This window comes from Mustelus asterias, chromosome 20, assembly GCF_964213995.1.
Source record: "Mustelus asterias chromosome 20, sMusAst1.hap1.1, whole genome shotgun sequence".
Classification (NCBI taxonomy): Eukaryota; Metazoa; Chordata; class Chondrichthyes; order Carcharhiniformes; family Triakidae; genus Mustelus; species Mustelus asterias.
In genome coordinates this window covers 61,019,882-61,040,533 of record NC_135820.1, presented here as the reverse complement: position 1 = coordinate 61,040,533, position 20,652 = coordinate 61,019,882, and positions in this window count along the sequence as shown.

Sequence of the window (20,652 nt, the reverse complement as noted above, 5' to 3'; positions counted from 1 at the left end):
GTATTACTGTGCCAGAGAATTGTACCATAGTCTTAAAATAGCAATCTTCTTAACATATGTTAGCTACCTCCTCAGCCCAACCTGGTGGATGATAAGATCCCAGCAGTAACAGCAAAGACAATGGGGATCCAACATGGTTGTCCACCTTCCACTCCCATCCCCTAGTGCAAATGAGTTGTCTTTGTATGCAGATTCTGTAAATCAACTACTTTTGACAATGGTGGAAAAATAATTGCCTACCCAACATTGAACACTATACAACAGTTCACACTTAAGATAGAATGAAGTGGGAATTGAACCCAGAACCCTGGAGCTGTGAGACAGCAGTGCTAACCACTGTGCCACCATGCCACCTTGCATCAGCCTTGCATACTATTCCTGAAATGTTAAACTGAAGGCCGTCTCGTTGTTGAAGTGGATGGAAAATATTGCAGGATAGTACTTGAAGATGAACAGGGAGTTATCTCAGTACAATGACCACATTTTCTCCTTTGACCAATTTCACCAAAAACAGACTAGCTGGTTCGCCAGCTGTTGTTGTTCGTGAGGCTTTGGTGAACACAACTTGGCTGCCATAGTTGTCCATGTGACTGTTTTTCAATTATAATTCATTTGGTATATGAGTTGCTCCATGATGTCTCGTGGACCTGATACATGTGACCAAAGTAATCAGATGAATTCTGATGTTGGATTTTGAGCAGTGTCCATAAATGTGTCTCTTCACAGTCCAATAACATTTTAGTTGGGATTAGGTGAGCTAACAGTGTCCAGGAATTCAACCCTTGAGCATTGACTTCAGATTTACACTACTTCTTTGGTGCTGGTATAAAGACAAAATTACTTCAAGTCTTCGCTAAACTTACATTGTAAAGATATCCTCAATGACTAAGCTGTTCTATTCAACAAAAGTAGCTCATTTCATGGAGCACCATTTTAGTATTTTGTCTGGCCCAGTAAACAATAAAAGCTACTTGGGCTTAGTAAGGCTCCTTCAATGGCACTTTCCAAACCCACGACCTCTACCACCTAGAAGACAAAGGCAGAAGATGCATGGGAGCACCACCTACAAGTCGCCTTCCAAGCCATGCACCTTGGTGCTGCATTGCTGTTCTTTCACTGTTGCTGAGTCAAAGTCCTGGAATTCCCATCCTAACTGGACTGTGGGTGTGCCTGCAACACATGGACTGCAGCGGCTCAATAAGGTGGTGAGCTACCACCTTCTCAAGAGCAATTAAGAATGGGAAATGAATGTTGGCCAAACCAGCAATACTCACATTCCGTAAAAGAATTTTTAAAAATGCATTTCAAATGCTGCTTTGCCAGTCACATAATACAATATTGCATGGCAGTATGTTGCCTAATTCAAGACTTTTACTTTTATAGTTATAATTTTCAAGATTTGCACGATATGTTTTGAATGCAGCCTGATATTCCTGTGGGATTATTAGTAGATGAAATTGTGGTTTACACAATAAATCAGGAATGTAGCTGATTAATCTGATCATTAATATATGCACCATCAGAACGCAATTATACATTTTTATACTAATCCTCTATGTAAGTTTCAGTTGCCTATATCTCCGTACGTAGTTATGGCAACATGGTGAAAATCAGATTTGCAAGGAAGAATCCTGGCTTGAAAATATTGTCCAGTTTGGCAATCAATGATAGCAGATTGCCTTTGTCTATAAAGGAATTTTTTAGTTGTTTGAAAATACCTCTTTATGGGAAAGGGCTCCTTAGAAAACATAGCGTCAAAATTGATTGGAGTAACTACTTAGTCTACAGAATGTTTCATATGACTGCTATCCAAAACTTTTACAATCGGATACTTAAACTAAACAGCATTCCTTCTATGCGAAAGAAATGTATCTGTCGTGTCTGATTAAATGATAAAGCTGTGCTGCGTTTCACTTTACACTCTTAAACTTGCAGCTTTTGTTGCCAAATGCTAATTAAGATCTGTGTCAAAGATATGCTCCTAGAGTTCTGACATTTTCAGATCCAGCACTAAAATTGCATTTCAATTATTGTTGTACCAATGTCTCAAAATAAATATTTGAATAGCCCGATGAAATACATGTGCAGGTTTTATCAAGGTCATTTTGGCTGGCTAAATGAGAACTCATAATTGTTTATTGAATTTTATATTGATTAAGACATTTGATCAGGTAATCACTCCTAATTAAAGAGGCCAGTTTCAATTTGCTCCATACAATAATTCATCTGGGACAAGGAAGGGGGTTCTATTAAGTGAGTACTTGCTGGAATCATGGAATCAAAGAACCCTTACAGTGCAGAAGGAGGCCATTTGGCCCATCGAACCTGCACCGACAACAATCCCACCCAGGCCTCATCCTGTCACCCCACGTATTTAAACTGCTAATCCCCCTGACAGCAAGGGGGCAATTTGGCATGGCCAATCAAGTTTAAAGTTTATTTGTTGGTGTCACAAGTAAGCTTATATTAATACCATAATGACGTTACTGTGAAAATCCCCTAGTCACCACACTCCAACACACTGAGGGCGAATTTAGCATGGCTAATGCACCTAACCAGCATGTCTTTCAGACTGTGGGAGGAAACCGGAGCACCCGGAGGAAACTTACACAGTCATGGGGAGAACGTGCAAACTCCACGCAGACAGTGACTCAAGCCGAGGACCGAACCCATGTCCCTGGCTCTGTGAGGCAGCTGTGCTAAACACTGTGCCACTGTGCGGCCCAACCTGTGGGAGGAAACCGGAGCACCCGGAGGAAACCCATGCAGACACAGGGACAATGTGAAAACTCCACACGGTCACCTAAAGCCGGAATTGAACCTGGGTCCCTGATGCTGTGTGACAGCAGTGCTAATCGCTGTGTGGGCGATTGTAGAAAGGTATTGGGGTAGATTTGAGGGGAAGGAAATAGCTTTCCACCCATTTATGAATGAGAATAGTTATCAAAATAACAAATATCAGATGAATATTATGTTTTTTAAGCAATTCATTCCACATGTCATTCATAATATAAATGTAAAATGCTTATAGAAATTGAATCACAGTGCACAACAATGAAGAGTATAGAATTTTCCCTGCTTCAAAGAAAGTCTTGAAAATTTCCATGTAATGTAAAACTACTATCGATAAAGAGTGATAAAGAGTTATCAGGATTTTCTCACTTGTGGATTGCATTTTACATTTCACACTTCCTTCTTTGAATATGTGCTCAGACTGGGCTTTAAAATAACCACTTGCAGATTAGCAATCTCCGACTTTTCCTCTAATCAGTAATGATTGAAATAGATAGATCCTGGCAGAAAGCGAGGAAAGAGAATGTATTGTGTCCACATGGCAACAGTCTGCTAGAGTTTGCCAGTTAATCACACACATAATATGCTCATTTGCTCGACTATGTTCCATAATGTGTCAACCAAGGAGTACAATTTGAATGATTAGCAAGGTTATTGTGCCTGAAGGGTATGTAAAGCTCAGATACATGGTATATATTTTCTTAAAATCTGCTACTAATTCAAATCGCCAGACACTCCTTGGTGAGTGGACATACGAAGCAATCAATTCACCCATTTACATTGTGTATTATCTTTTTTGCAGTTAGCAGGTTGTTATAATCTTTGAGATTCCCAGATTCTGTGCAATTCCATCTGCAGGATGAGATAAGTGCTCTCCTTGGCTTTCTGGTAATCCATCTAGGATTTGTTTGTGCCTGCCATTTACCTGCATGGAATGGTCAGTGCTTAGTTCCTTGTCAGAGACTTTCAGGTCGTTGCAGACGGGAGATATGAGCAGAGAAGGTCACGGAGCTTGCTGTATTTATACAGTACTTAGCCTTTAGTTTGTGGCTGTCATCATAACTGCTAACATTTTTAATAGAACAGTGTTAGGAGAAGGAAACCGGTGATCTGACTACTAAGTTCCTTACTGATTGCACGCCTGTTTGCCATTACTCCATCTCCACAATTGGTTTCTTCCAGTACTTTCTTGTTGTCAAAAACTGCCAGGATTACAGTCCTCCCCAGTGGGTGCACGTAAAACTGAAACATGGCACCGCATCTCTCTTAATACTGTTCTAATCTCCGTTTTCTGCAGTGACAAAATGTGGTGCAGGTAAGGGCACTGGAGAATTGCGGATCTAGCAGTGAGCAGCAACTCAAAAGTCAAAAGTTCAAATCTGACCATGGCAAATCATGAAATTGAATTCAGAACTTGTGAGGTGGCATGAGAAACGGAAATATTATCACACAACAACTGCTGAAATATCATAAAAACTGAACTGGTTCACGAATGTCCTTCAGGGAAGGGAGTGTGCCATTAATTACCCAACTTTATGCCCAGGCTTTTGACAAGGACTCCATTCCGCTAAACTGGTGTTACAGTGTTGAGAAAGAAAGACTAAAGGCAGAATTTGATGTCTTGTCCTGAGGTGGGTTTAAGGAGTGGGGGGAGGGGCATTTAATTATGTGGGAGGGTGGGGATCCTTCCGCCTTCCCATCTCTGCCCCAATAAATCCTGGGTGGGAAGAGTCATGGATTATCTTCTGTGCCCCATTGCCAATTGAAGCGATTAACTGGGCATTTAATGCCTACTTAAGGGTCTCATTCTGCCATTGTTGGATTTGCCCAGCAGCAGACAGGGGCTCTTCATTTGGGAAGAGAGCAAAGAGGAACAAAGAACAAAGAAGAAGAACAAAGAAAATTACAGCACAGGAACAGGCCCTTCGGTCCTCCAAGCCTGCACCGACCATGCTGCCCGACTGAACTAAAACCTCCTATTCTTCAGGGGACCGTATCCTTCTATTCCCATTCTATTCATGTATTTGTCCAGATGCCCCTTAATAGTCACGATCGTATCTGCTTCCACTACCTCCCCCGGCAGCGAGTTCCAGGCACCCACCACCCTCTGTGTAAAAGATTTGCCTCCTACATCTCCTTTAAACCTTGCCCTTGCACCTTGAACTTATGCCCCCTGGTAATTGACTCTTCCACCCTGGGAAAAAGCTTCTGACTATCCACCCTGTCCATGCCCCTCATAATCTTGTAGACTTCCATCAGGTCGCCCCCCCCCCCCTCAACCCCCGTCGTTCCAGTGAATGCCCTCCATACCAGGCAACATCCTGGTAAATTGTTTCTGTACCCTCCCCAAAACCTCCACATCCTTCTGTTTGAAAAACAAACCTTGTTAGGGTTTGCTCATGGGCTACTGGGGTCCCATGTTCAGAGGCACTCAGTGCCTGATCAAGGGAAAGAGGATAGCCCACTGAGAGCAAGCTTCCCTCACCTTGCTGCCAATTCTCCCTCCCAACCATGGCCTCCACTCTGCTACCTCTATCATACCATCACTCACCTGGGGCCTGGATCCCTGGGCTTTCCTGGGTCTTGGGTGAGCACTTAACCTGCATTAGCCACTTGTACGCTGGTGATGCTGCTGAACAATGCAAAACTGCCAGCCTCTGATTGGCCAGCAGTTCTCGGAGAGGTGATATTTCTGCCTGATTGGCACTTAATGTCCAAAGGAAGGTGATGAGGGGATTTTGCAAGCTCTTCAGCTGGAGGGCGAGACCTCCATCTCCTCCAGGAAGGATGTTCTCGATGGTGGGGGAGTCCAGAATCGATCAATTTTTAGTTTGTGTGATGAAAATGCTGTGCCCATTAGAGATATTCTCATACCTGCCCATTAGAAGCTGATTGCTGTCCTCTGAGAGGATGGGTATTATACCATTGGGTTTTGGGACCATAGACAGATTGGATACCTTTATGGAGAGCATTCAAGTGGTGTTTATCGGCAATTGAAGCTTTGCACTCTTGTTCTCCCACTATTAGTTCTTCACCTCTCTTGGTTTGGCCTGTGGCGTGTGTTTTGCTTAATGTATCTGGCTGATGATTTTGTGTCAGATAAATAGGATTTGTGAACATTTGGACATGATCTAGCAGCTTGGCTTTATCTTGGTCATACTTGTAGAACCAATCTTGGTGCTTCTACTTAACAAACCCAAAGACCTCAGTTGTCATTCTGTGAGTGACATCCTTTAACTTCTTCCACAAATGTTCAATGTCTATATTATCTTCTGAGATGCCAGCGAGTTCTACAGCTAATTATTATTTCAGTTTCCTTCTCTTGACTGAGTCATTTAGGTCGATCTTCCTTTGTACTTTGAATCTGTGTTGTAGTGCTTTAGGTGTTATCGGCAAGGACATAGTGCTTCCGACAAGCCGATGGTCTGACCAGTATTCAGCACCTCTAAGGCCATGGATTAAGCACATGCCCTTTTGATCTCACTGTCTTGCAATAATGTACTGCAACATGTGCCAATGGTTAAATCTGGGGTGCATCAATGTTGTTTCTAATTTATCAACCTGGAAGATTGTGTGTGTGGTGGTGTAGTCAAATTCACTGCACTTAGAGAGAGCAACCTAGCCATTGGAGCTTACTCCACTAACACCATGGTGCCCCAGTTCTCTCCTCCATGTATTAAAGTCTTTGCCAACACGGATATTGAAATCACCTGATGATTTCCCTTGGGCTGCTATTCCTCTGAGGATCCTGCTGAGGTTGTTATAGAACACTTTATTAACTTTCTCCGTGTGTGTCAGTGTTGGTGACTAGGTGTTGGTGAGTGTGACATACTGGCTTAAAGCAAGACTTATTCGAAGCAACAGAAGTAAGTCGATACGCTTGGGAAGAGAGTCGAGCTGGTGTGTGCCAATTCAGATGGCAAACCTCATGTTTGACTGTTGAGGCTCATCCTTGAACTTGTCAATCCAGTGGAACAAGTAGCTTCCTTAACATGAGACTCCACCACAAACCTTGTTTTCACATAGAGTGACTATGTCAAGATTGTAACTATCTAACTTCTGATGAAGAGGGTTGCCTATGTAATACCTTGAACATTTCACATTTATCGTTGATTTTCCTTATGGTGGCTGAGCTTAAAACTCAGGTGAACATTTTATGTTAAGGTATTTTACACATCCTGAGATAATGCATACCCATTTCTGATGGCATTCAATTAGAATCATAGAATCCTATATGGCAGAAAGAGGCCATTCGGCCCATAGAGTCTTCACTAACCACAATCCCACCCAGGCCTTATCTCCATAACTCCAAGCATTTACCCTAGCTAGTCCCCCTGACACTATGAGGCAATTTAGCATGGCCGATCCATCTAATCTGCACTTCTTTGGAGTACAGGACGAAACCGGAGCACCCGGGGGAAACCCACACTGACAGGGGAGAATGTACAAATTCCACACAGACAGTGACCCAAGCCGGGAATTGAACCCGGGTTCCTGGTGCTCTGAGGCAGCGGTGCTACTAACCACTGTGCAACACAGATAGGCGTCCTTCAGTCCTACCTATCTGTGCTACTATTTATTCTCCAGACAAACAGCAATCCTAATCCCATGCCTATGCTCTGTTCCTGTATATCTTTATTTGCCTTTTTGTCAACCATCTAATGAACCTATTATTAAATGTAGATAGCTCTGATTTAGTTGCTAACTTCAGTCGTGTATTATACAACCTCATAATATTAATATATTGCTCCTGCTCTTTATATTCAATCATATAGCTACATCTCTTCTTTCTGATCCTTTAACCACAAGAAACAATTTAATTCTACCTGCTACAGTCAATGTCTTCATAATTTTAAACTCTGCCATCACATCACCCTGACATTTCCTCTTTTCTAACAAAAGCACTCCCGATGTTTCACATCTTCCATTGGATTTGTTCTTGCTTCTACCAAGCAGCATCATTGGAAACCTGTGCTGTGCCCTGTCTAACGTCAAAACACCTTTCCTACAGTTTGGAACCCAAAACTGCATGCACTACTCCAGCTGTAGGCCAGAATTCTCCAGCTGTTTGCACCCCGCTGTCACTGCCAGCGAGAACGGAAAATTTGACGCTCATTGTAGTGGGACTGGGGAATCCGAGCTGCGGGGGGCGAGGTTGGAGAATCCGACCCACAGTCTTATTAAGTTTTATATAAAATCCCTAATACATCTTGATTTTTATATTCTGTATATCTTGCCATAAAAGCCAATGACCAAATTGTTCTTTTTATGGTCTCGTCCATTTAAGTATGAACCTGAATTCTGGTTTCCTTTCTTCTTCTAAATTACTACCCAACATCCTCACATTCAAAGTAGAATTATTATTGTTTTTGTTGAATCAAATGCATCATTTGATACTTACTCACATTGAAGTCCTTTTCCCTCATCACTTCCTTTGGTCCTCAGAGTTATTTACTGTGCCTTCCATATTAGTACCGTCGGAAAGTGTGGGCATCACTCTTTTTAACTCTACTGACAAATTATTGGTGTATGCAATAAGCAGGAGGAAATGGTCCCAGTTCCAACCACTCTGAGAAACTGTTTTTCACTCCTCCTCTCTGTTTACACTCCCCCTCCCCCGCCCAACTATTTTTACTGCATTTTTATAATATCTCTAAAATCCATAGCTTTAAATCTTCTCAAATGGCCTGTGAATGATCCATCCATCATCTCTTCTGTGCCTACAGGTGCATGAGGCAGACAGCACACATACTCACATCTGTTGCCATAGCTAGAATTGCTTACATGACAGCACCTTGGCCACCACGTCCTAGAGTGGGACTCAAACTCAGAGCTACTGGCTCAGAGGCAGGGACACCCACCCACTGCGCCACTAGACCTCCTCTGTGGATGGCATGTTGTCAAAAAGGTTTCTGAAAGTCCTTGCATGCTACATCAAGTACATTTCCCCAGCCATCACACCTCTCACTTCCTCAAAGAACTTTTTTAGGCTCCTTGAGCTCAATCCTCCGTTCAAAAATGTGTGATGGCTTCTTCTAATGATTTCCTCTTCATATGAATATTTAGCAATTTCAATAACGATTAAAGATTCAGAAATGTTCTCTAACATAGATATTGAGCTGACTTGTAATTATCCAGTTAGCACTGTCCTCCCTTTAGAAAATAAATATTTAATTGGCCAGATTTTCAGTTCTTCAGCACCTTTGAATGGAATTTGATATATAATGTCTAGGTCTTCCACTATTTTCTTCTCCTGTTCACCAACTGATCTTTGGACATATCCTGCTCTCCTTTAATTTAACCCCTTACCTTAATATTTTTCTTTTATTTATTATATTTCTGATCTCACTTTTAACCTGTGTGGGATTTAACACCTCCTAGGACCATTCTCTTTTAAAAAGACTGAAGTGAAGTAATTGCTAAGTATCGCTGACAATTACTATTATTCTCTCCGAACCCATTATCCTTCCCTCTTGGGAATCCAACCTCACATTTAACAATTCTCTTTTTACTGATATATTTGCAGCATACTTTTACTGTTCATTTTAATATTTCCCAACCAATTATGGCATCAAGCTTCTATCTGCAGTCCCATGAAGAACGAGAGGTACATGAAGGGAACCAGCCTCTTATAGTGAAGCATATCAGATTCTTGTGGCAAATTAGCACCCATTTATTTCAGTGGATGAATTATAAGGTTTTAGTAACAGGGAATCTTGAAAGAGGGAGCATTATGAAGAAAAAGATCTGCGAACATTTCACATAGAGTGAATTAACTAGAAGTGGCAGTTGTTATATGGACACACTGCCAGGGACCATAAATGGAAACAGGATAAATAACCAGGTGATCTGTTCTTGGTATGGATTAAAGTAATTCCAAGTCCTGCATTCCAAAAGAAAAGTCTGCTCTTCAGGTAATTCCATGATATCCGTGATATGCCCTTGAATAGTCAGGTGGTTGGGATTGTGGTCGATATAGACTCAATGGGCCGAATGGCCTCCTTCTGTACTGTAGGGATTCTATGATTCAATACCCCATATATACTGCACTAACATGTCAGTCTAACTCATGAAGCCCTATGGTAGAGCTTGATCTACAGTCATATGATTATTAATTGGTTTAAGCTGATAATAGAGTGCCACTTTGATTAACACACATTAGAAATGTATTTGACGATGTGCAGTGTAGATGTGCTGTACTCCTATGCTGCAGAAAAATGGGGTGGGAGATAAAGTTTGTGTACTATAGGAACCCAGGATTTAGGAGCAGGTGTAGGCCATTCAGCCCTTTAACCCCTACTCCATCATTGGATAAGATCATGGTTGTTCTGATTGCATAAAGTAATTTTGAAGAGAGCAAAATACATTATATTATAGTTTCTAATAACATTGGTGGTGCAGTCCAGAAATAAATCATGAGAATGTTTTATTTCGCGTTTTATGTCATTCTCCCAATGTAAGAATAGGGAGTTGATGTACTCGCTAGCGCCATCTGTGGTTGGCTGTGAGGCACGAGCAGCGTCACTTGTCTTCTTTATTTCCCCTGTTGCCTCCCTGAGATTTCTTCCCATCATTCAGCATTTTCTTATTTGCAATCATGAAGATCCTGAACACAGAGTCATAATTCAGCTGCTTTGGTTTGATAGGTTGGATTTGAAACACAGTACGCCACCTGGGTGCCTGTTTGATAAGATTTGTTATCTTGCAATTATTCCAAAATAGTCAGGATTGAAACCAACCAAAGAAAACGATGTGAATTTTGTCAGATTGTGAAGCTCTGGTTCTGTTGTTTACTTGTTACACAGTTAGGGTGTGATGTTGGCAGATAGCCTGGAAAACTCTGTCATAAAGTCTCTCTCTCACTCACACAGACCCAGGGACAGACACACACACACACACACACATATACACACAAATACACACATACACATTTACACACACACATACACACACACATATAGACACACACACACGGCACACAGGCACAGACTAACACACAAACACATAGACACACACATACACACATAGGCACAGACAAACACACACACACACACAAACACAGACTAACACACACAAACACATCAACACACACTCATGCATACACACATACAAACACACGCATCCAAACAGGCACACACCAACACACACACATCTTCCTTTCCCATAGTTATGTTTTCATAACCTCAGAGTGCTTTATAAATTATGCGTCCCTCTATAATGTTGTGAGCTATCCAGAGCAGGATATTGGAAGACCTGCAAATCTGAGAAACTTGCAGTCCAAAGATTTTTCCTCTTTTGTACTTATGTGAAAATCACAGCTGCTGTTGTTGGCATGATCTCGGCAGTGAGGCAATTCAGTGACATTAATAACTGTGAATCTAAGTCCGACTAAAGATATTAAATATCTCTGCGATCCACTGTGAAAAGCAGTGCTATTTTTATTTTTGTAAGTGACATCTTTCAGTCTTTAATTTTGTAAACACTGACAGTGGTATAAACCCAGCAGCAACAGTCGCTTCACCCATAGTTAATACAGTTTTTCAGTGACAGGACAACTGCTGTTATTTTCAAGTGGAACTTGATATTGAAATACTCATGATTGGGAAATCAGTAACAGATAATTAACATTATAAATCATAAATGCTCCAGAATCATGCGGTCTGTAATTAGTATCTCATTTTTTTCTAGCATTAGGCAAACAAACAAACATTTCTCCCTTACCATCAGAATGAAAACTTGAAACCATGAGCTATTACAATTTTGTAAAAACCATGGCAGACCAGAGATATCATATTTTATGGACAGTCTGAAGTTTACTGACAGGATCACAGAATTGTTGCAACGCAGGAGGAGGCCATTTGGCCCATCATAACTCTCCGACCGAGTGCCATCCTCCTGCCTTTTCCCCATAACCTGCTCATTGTTTCTTTTCTGATAATAATCCAGTTCCCTCTTGAATTACTTGGTTGAATCTGCCTCCTGCCACACTGTCAGGCAACGCATTCCAGATCCTAACCATTCACATCATGAAAGAGTTTCTCCTCGTGTCTCCATTGCTTTTTTTGTTAATTCCCTTAAATCGGTGTCTTTTCATTCTCGATCCTCCCACTAATGGGAACAGTTTTTCTTTATCTAATCTGTCCAGACTCCTCATGACTTTTAATACCTCAAAATATCAAATCTCCTCTCAACCTTCTCTTCTCCAAGAAAAACATTCCCAATTTCTCCAGTCGATCTATGTAACCAAAGTTCCTCATCGCAGAGCCATTCTCGTGAATCTTTTCCGCAATCTTTCTATTGCCTTCACATCCTTCTTAAAGTGTGGCATCCAGATGCAGTACCCCAGCTGAGGCCGAACCAGTATTTTATGCAAGTTTAACATAGAAATCATAGAAACCCTACAGTGCAGAAGGAGGCCATTCGGCCCATCGAGTCTGCACCGACCACAATCCCACCCAGGCCCTACCCCCACATATTTACCCACTAATCCCTCTAACCTACGCATCTCAGGACTCTAAGGGGCAATTTTTAACCTGGCCAATCAACCTAACCCACACATCTTTGGACTGCTTGACATAACCTCCTTGCTCTTGTATTCTCTGCCAATATTAATAAAACCTAGGATACTGTCTGCTTTATTAATGCTCAACCTGCCACCTTTAATGGCTTGCACAGATTTACACCCAGATTCCTCTGCTCCTGTACCCCCTTTAGAATTGTACCCTTTATTTTACATTGTCACTCCATGTTCTTCCTACCAACGTGAATCAGTTCACTGTGCATTGAATTGCTTCTGCCATTTGCCCACTCGTTCCACCAGTTTGTCTATGTTCTTTTGGCGTTCCATGCCATCCTCCTTATATATATCCTCGTTATATATTAACGATCTAGATGACGGGACTGGGAGCATTCTGGCCAAGTTTGCCGATGATACAAAGATAGGTGGAGGGGCAGGTAGTATTGAGGAGGTGGGGAGGCTGCAGAAAGATTTAGACAGTTTAGGAGAGTGGTCCAAGAAGTGGCTGATGAAATTCAACGTGGGCAAGTGCGAGGTCGTACACTTTGGAAAAAAGAATAGAGGCATGGACTATTTTCTAAACGGTGACAAAATTCATAATGCTAAAGTGCAAAGGGACTTGGGAGTCCTAGTCCAGGATTCTCTAAAGGTAAACTTGCAGGTTGAGTCCGTAATTAAGAAAGCAAATGTAATGTTGTCATTTATCTCAAGAGGCTTGGAATACAAAAGCAGGGATGTACTTCTGAGGCTTTATAAAGCACTGGTTAGGCCCCATTTGGAGTACTGTGAGCAATTTTGGGCCCCACACCTCAGGAAGGACATACTGGCACTGGAGCGGGTCCAGCGGAGATTCACACGGATGATCCCAGGAATGGTAGGCCTGACATACGATGAACGTCTGAGGATCGTGGGATTATATTCATTGGAGTTTAGGAGGTTGAGGGGAGATCTGATAGAAACTTACAAGATAATGAACGGCTTAGATAGGATGGACGTAGGGAAGTTGTTTCCATTAACAGGGGAGACTAGGACGCGGGGGCACAGCCTTAGAATAAAAGGGAGTCACTTTAGAACAGAGATGAGGAGAAATTTCTTCAGCCAGAGAGTGGTGGGTCTGTGGAATTCATTGCCACAGAGGGCTGTGGAGGCCGAGACGTTGAGCGTCTTCAAGACAGAAATTGATAAATTCTTGATTTCTCGAGGAATTAAGGGCTATGGGGAGAGAGCGGGTAAATGGAGTTGAAATCAACCATGATTGAATGGTGGAGTGGACTCGATGGGCCGAATGGCCTTACTTCCGCTCCTATGTCTTATGGTCTTATGGTCTTATGGTCCTCCTCACAAATCACAGAGACAACTTGTGTATCATCCACAAATGAGCAGGCTTAAAGGGCCAAATGGCCTACTCCTGCTCCTATTTTCTATGTTTCGGTGATTTAACAGGCAACCAGTACACCAAATTAAGTAGAGGGGCTTTTGCATTAACTACTTAACAAATTGAGATACATATTATATCTACTTTATTTGTGCACCCCTTTTCCAGCAGATATAAATAACATTATATGCTCATGTCCCAGGTTACTCCCAGTTTTCCAGCAGGCTCACTTCTCCATGACATGTGAGTTTGAATCTTCCAGTGTCCTTTGAAAATTGTTCCACTCAGCCTGAGTATTCCAGATCTGATGTCCACCAGCAAAGGCTACATCAATCACCCCTTGTATCTTACATCTCCAAAAGTCCTCCCTGTTCTGTCTTTTTTTTTAAAGCAGAGAACCAGCTCTCACCAGCATCCTGTTTGGTTGCGAACACAAGCAAAATATTCCCCTGTTCTTCATGGCAGCAATTGCATTTTTTTGCTCTCTCTCTCTTAGTCTCTGCCTCCAAAAGAAAAACAGCTTTCCCTTTTCTGTGTCAATGTGTGAAAACTGTCACTTGATTTTCAGTAGCTTTTGGATTGACTTTCTTTCCCTTTGACAGTCAGATCACATGAATCTGTTTCCAGGCAGATGTTCAACATGACAACCAACACCTCCACCCCCAAACCCTGTGCACTCATCCAGAACATTCTGTTGCATCTTAAGTTAAAGGGAACATTTTAGCACATAACCGTGTTGTAAGTACCAACATTTGTAACACTATTAAGAAAAGCAGTGGTCCAAGCAGTGGGCTCTGGGAAACCCCCACTGTATTTATTCCTTCAATCTGAATAAACAATTATTTGCCACTACTCTCTATTTCCTGTCACTTTGTATCTATGCTGCCACTATCCCTTTTATCCTATGGCTTCAACTTTGCTGGCAAACCGATAATGTGGCACTTTATCAAATGGCTTTGTTTAAACTTTATGGATTAGTGTGAAAAGTAGGTTTACATTAACATTGTAATGAAGTTACTGTGAAAATCCCCTAGTCGCCACACTCTGGCACCTGTTTGGGTACGCTGAGGGAGAATTTAGCATGGCCAATGCACCTAACCAGCACGATTTTCAAACTGTGGGAGGAAATCGGAGCACCCGGAGGAAACCCACGCAGACATGGGGAGAATGTGCAAACTCCACACAGACAGTGACCCAAGCTGGGGATCAAACCTGGGTCCCTGGCGCTGTGAGGCAGCAATGCTAACCACTAGGCCATCGTGCCGCCCAGTGGAAATAACTTTACATCACATATACATCACATCAACTGCATTTTCCTCAGCCATGATGGAGCAGGCTTGAAAGTTTGAAAGGCCGACAGCTGGACTTAATTCACATATTCATGAGTTTGCAACCCTTTCTGTTACCTCCTCAGAAAACTCAATTAATTTAGCTAAACATTTTAACAGGTTTCTATTGGTTTTCATGCCATCGTGTCAATGCTAGGAAGCTTGTGGAAGGTCCTCCCCCTCAGGGTCCAATTGAGCCACTTCATTGAACCCGCCTCCCCTCCTATAACCTACCGTTTTTCCTTGCCGGGGCCTGCTGGATCAACCCTGGCACCTCTTGGCCCTACCGCCGGTTGTGACAACTGTGTCCTTCCACTATATCCTCTTTATCCAGGTGGCACTGCTGACTTGCCAGCCCTCTGATGGACTGCAGCTGACAAATGCAGCCCTGAATCACCTGGATCAGCAAAATGGGGTGTCCCCACCCCCCCAATCCCATACACCACCCCCCCTCCCCCCCCATCCCATACACCACCCCCCCCCCCCCCCCCCCCCCACCCCACCCCGGCTTTCAGCCTCGCCAGACATAATTGAACTTGAGAACCTTAAAGAAGTGTAATGTGTTCCATTTCAGTAAGTGTAAGCTCCTTGAGGGGGAACTCAGTTCTCTAGTTGGCTAATGTGTAGTTCAGAATAATACTAGCTGCGTGGGTTCTATACTCATTCCAGCTGAGGTAGATGTGGCACCCACCTCCCCAACTAATACCTGAGAGCAGAAGGCAATGACAAACCACCACTTATAAAAGCTGCCAAAAAAGAGATAAGGCTAAAACGTAAGCAGACACTGAGCTAAGGACCTGCCTGTAGGCAGAGCACGCATGAACGAAAGTGCTTGGAGCCCTCAAAGTGTAAATTACCCTGGCTTTTTTTGACTATTTGCAAATATTTTACCAAAAACCCCAAGTCTGATTTTACTCGGTTGATATCACCATGACCAATAATATTCCAAGGCCGAATTCTCTGACTTCACCCGTGGCTGGAATTCTCCAGTCCCGCTGCAGTGAATGGAGATTTGGCTGTGCGCCAAATTCTCCATTCTCGCTGGCAGCAGTGGTGGGCCGTACGAGACTGAAGAATTCCGGGCTAAAGATTTTATATAATCTTTATATAGTATCATCTTGTGTGATTTCAAGAAGAAATTAGATATAGCTCTTGGGGCTAAAGGGATGAAGGGAAAGTGGGGGGAAGGCGGGATCAGGATATTGAATTTGATGATCAGCAATGATTATAATGAATGGCGGAGCAGGCTCACAGGGCTGAATGGCCCACTCCTGCTTCTAGTTTTTATGTTTCTATTTTTCTATCTTCCTCATATTGTTTGCTTCCAAAAATCACATTTTCTTTCCATACAACAATTGGTCGTTTGAAAAACCTACAAATATGAAGGTGAGTTCTGCTTTTAAAATGTTGTTCCGTGACTTTAGGGTAACATGATTTTCTAATTCTTCTTCTTGCTCTGGCTTATTGCTGTTCTTAATTATCAATGGAACTAGAGTGAGTAGCGAGATGATTATACCTGGAGGTGTTGGTTACCCAATTAAAAGGCATTGGCTTTAAGGCTCAAATTGCATTAGTGGCAGCAGTGATCAGTCCTTGAGGCAAGCCACCGATCTTCTACCTAAGACATTTATTATTGCTTTTTAAATTGGTGATAAAGAGCCTTTAAAATTACTGAACAGTTTAATAGAATTGATTAAATTGTTTGACTCGATGGTGTAAGTTTTCCCTGTACATACATTATAGCTGCAGCTTACAGTGTGGTTTATTAAGTCACCCTTACTGTCATTGTCCTGTTCAGGTCTTGGCACCCTGTGCAATAGTAAAAATGTTCCACCATTTTTAAATTTTTGACTACGAAGTACAGAAAATCACGATTAATGATACAGCAGTGTGGTATTCTGATTGGAACTGCAGATCAGACAATTCAACATAATTATTCCAAAGTGTGCAAATTGAATTTTCGTTTCATTTTTGCATCCATTGGTCAGTTGTTTCTCCTTTGTATAAAATGGGAATTCAGTAACTTATGTAAGCTTTTGCAAAAAACAGACTGGACAATCAACAACAACCCTGGGCGGCATGGTAACACAGTGGTTAGCACTGCTGCCTCACAGCGCCAGGGATCCGGGTTCGATTCGGGTCTTGCGTGACTGTCTGAATGGGGTTTGCACATTCTCCTGTGTTTGTATGGGTTTTCCTCCGGGTGCTCCAGTTTCCTCCCACAGTCCAAAGATGTGCTGGTTGGGTGGATTGGCCATGGTAAATTGCCCCTTCGTGTGGACAGGCTAGATAGGGAGTAACTGGTCCCATTGACGGAAGGATTGAGACCAGAAGGCAACATGGCACAGTGATTAGCATTGCTGTCTCACAGCGCCAGGGACCCAGGTTCGATTCCCAGCTTGGGTCACTGTCTGTGCGGAGCCTGCACGTTCTCTTTGTGTCTACATGGGTTTCCTCTGGGTGCTCCGGTTTCCTCCCACAGTCCAATGATGTGCTGGTTAGGTGGATTGACCATGCTAAATTGCTCCTTAATGTCGCAAGATGTATAGGTCAGGGGGATTAGTGGGGTTAATACGTGGGGTTATGGGGATAGGGCTTGGGTGGGATGCTCTGTTGGACAGTCAATGCAGATTCGATGGGCCAAATGGCCACCTTCTGAACTGCAGGGTTTCTGTGATTCCTGCAATATTTGTTATATTTATCAGTTCATTTTGCTTGCTTTCTTGATAATCTCAATGTAATGAGGCAGTTGCAGCAATTTGAATCCAGGCGACCGGAATCATTGGTGGAGCTTGGGGTGGGATCTTACCAAAAAATGGCAAAGTGTCAGGGTCTGACTGAAAATGGAAATGTTTCTCTCCAGAGAAACAGGCAAGTTTTTTTGCCAGGTCTTATGGCACGTTTGTCAAAACGTTTGTTTCACACCGTAATGTTGAGGGACGGGACCTAAACATGCCCACAAAGTCGACTCCACTGAGATCAGGACACTGTTTTTAATGGGCACCCTGATTAGAGGAAGAAATAACTTCCCCCGCACCCCACCATGGAGGTCTCAGGGGCTCCCCCCACCCCAAACGCCTTCTGCTCCCAAGTCTGCTTCCCCCCCTCCCCATCACCACAAATAAATGAGCTCCCACATGTGAAGTTCCCCCCCCCACCCCCACCCCCCCTCCCCACACACATAGGGTTTGGCCCTGGAACTGCCCCTGGCACAAGTTGGCACTGTGCCAACCTGGCAGTGTTAGTCTGGGCCGGGGTCACTGCCTGGCCATGTCCCTCTCCCCTGGGAGCTAGATGAAAATTTAGTGAAGGGGGAATATATGGTGAGACGGGGTGTATAATCTTATTAAAATTTGTTCAAATGTATTAAAATCATCCATATGGGCGTGACCCTGATTATGTCACCAGTGAGGGGTGGCGAAAATCGGATATTGTGATCTTGCCAATGAGATTCACGATTTTGGGGTTTCGCCAGATCTTGAGCCTCTGCCATCAATCGCACGGAAGGAGAGCATGGGCTCAAGATCACCCACTTGTACTTGCATGTTGTACAAAAGAAAACAATCAGTGGTGTGAGAGTTTTCTTCTGCATGTAGATCTGTATGCATGGAGTGCCTTCAATAGCTGGTTGCCAGTTGGAAAGATACTGATATCTGCGTTCATTTCCTTCCTTCTTTGTGCTACTGAAATTGCTGCATTGAAGAACAGTTTTACTGATTAAAGTTAAAGATAAGATAGCCAAAAGGAAAAAGAAACGCTGAAATTATAATACTTCTTAATGGAAAATAAATATGTGAAAGTGATTCAAGTAATATATCATTGAACTGCATTGTAACCTAAGAAGTAGGAGCTCTGAAATAGAAGCAGGCAGCTTTAGAATGGTCAAACACATCAACATCCCAACGGAGAAAGCATCTTTTCTGTGCTTAGAAGCTGGCAGATCCACATTGTATTTCTCGCCTTTGTCTTTCTCTTTCTTTTTGTGTCTAGCATTGAGACTCTTCATTGTCACGTGGGAGTTTGCCGTTTGAGATTCATTGCTTTAAATTGTTTGCTGTGGTGTAGCAAATTTTATTACTGCACAGTTGCCCACTTGATGGACTGGTACACAGACTGAAGACATTTCTTATCGAGGGGAATAATTAAAAAAAACAGAGGAGGATCAGCCTATATATTTGAGTTGCGGCCCTTGTTTGCTGTTTCTGGACAAACACAGAGAAATTTAGATACTTTCAGTGGAATTAAGACAAAACCGAGGGAGAATGCTCGTGTCAAGATAAAATGGAAACAAGACCGTGGAGTGAGCCACAAGACAACATGAGTCAAGATGCATTTTTGTTTTTTATGTGAATCTTACCTCTTCACAGTGACACCAATTGGTGAAGGACGACACAGAATTTGCTCAAAACATTTTTTCGGAAGAAGTATTATATATTCAATGCTGAATCCGCAGTCATTCATCCAATGTCCGTTTAACAGAGAAAACTATGCTTTTGAAATGATACCATTTTCATTTGCAATGTTTTCAATCTCTTGTATTTATTGGCATCTGTCATATCTAACAGCGAACACAAAACAAGAGAGAGTTGATTAAAGGGATGGAAGTTTTGAAAGGATTCAACCATTATCCAAGCTTTTAAGGGAGATCTGGATAAAAGTCCAGCATGAACAGTATTTCTATGAGACTGAAAAGCTGTTGTGATGATATTAGTAAATAAAAGAAGATGCAAATTCATATGAGTTTTTCTTAAGGTTTAAACCCATCCAAACCCAACATTCATTTGATATTTAAAGCCAGTAGTGTTGCTATATTCTCAATAGAAGAATTTTGGTGACTGATTTAAAAATAGGTTGTTCAAGCTAAACTCAGCCAACTCTTGTTCTGTTGTGTGAACGAGGGAAAGAGAGAAATGTCTGTGCGGATAAGAAGTTCGAAAGTCATTACAGAATCACAATGTAGAACATTAATTTTGCACGTTTTCTAGCGGAAATTGGAAGTGTTTTCTCCTCCCATTTCCTCTAAAGGAAGAAAGAGAAGAATTTGCATTTATAACTTTAGGACATCCCAAAGTGCTCTACAACCGGTATTGTCCCAGAATCTCCTGGACCTGCCTGGAATGGGAAAAATTAGAACTTAATGGCACAGGAAGCCAAAGTTCTAATTCCTGATAGTGAGTCAAAATTTTGGGATAAAGAGAGAAGAACGTTTCAGATGAATTGACCTTCCCAATGTTAATGGTCATTTTTGCATTCATTAGCATGTGTGACGCTACTGTGCCTTTAAGAAAGATATTTTAAGCATGTTTTTGGCAGCTTTAAGCAACCATGTTTTTTTTTGCTCTTGGCACCGAGATGTCTAAGCAGACGTTCTTTTATTGCTGCGACAGCCATATAAACGGGCCTTTTGTTTTTCTTTTTATCAGGATCTAATGCACTATCCTGGAGTTTATGACCTTTTTGAATTGTTGTGGGGGGGGGGGGGGGGGGGTGCGGGGGTGGTGTTTGAAATGCCAGGATTTTACTTTCTCACAGGAGAATTTTATTTTCAGTTTGGCTAGTTAGAAGCTGTTGGACTTCAGACTGCAAGCAATGTGTTTCTTGGTCTCTCCCTGGTATTGGAAACTTAGCTCTTGGTAGCT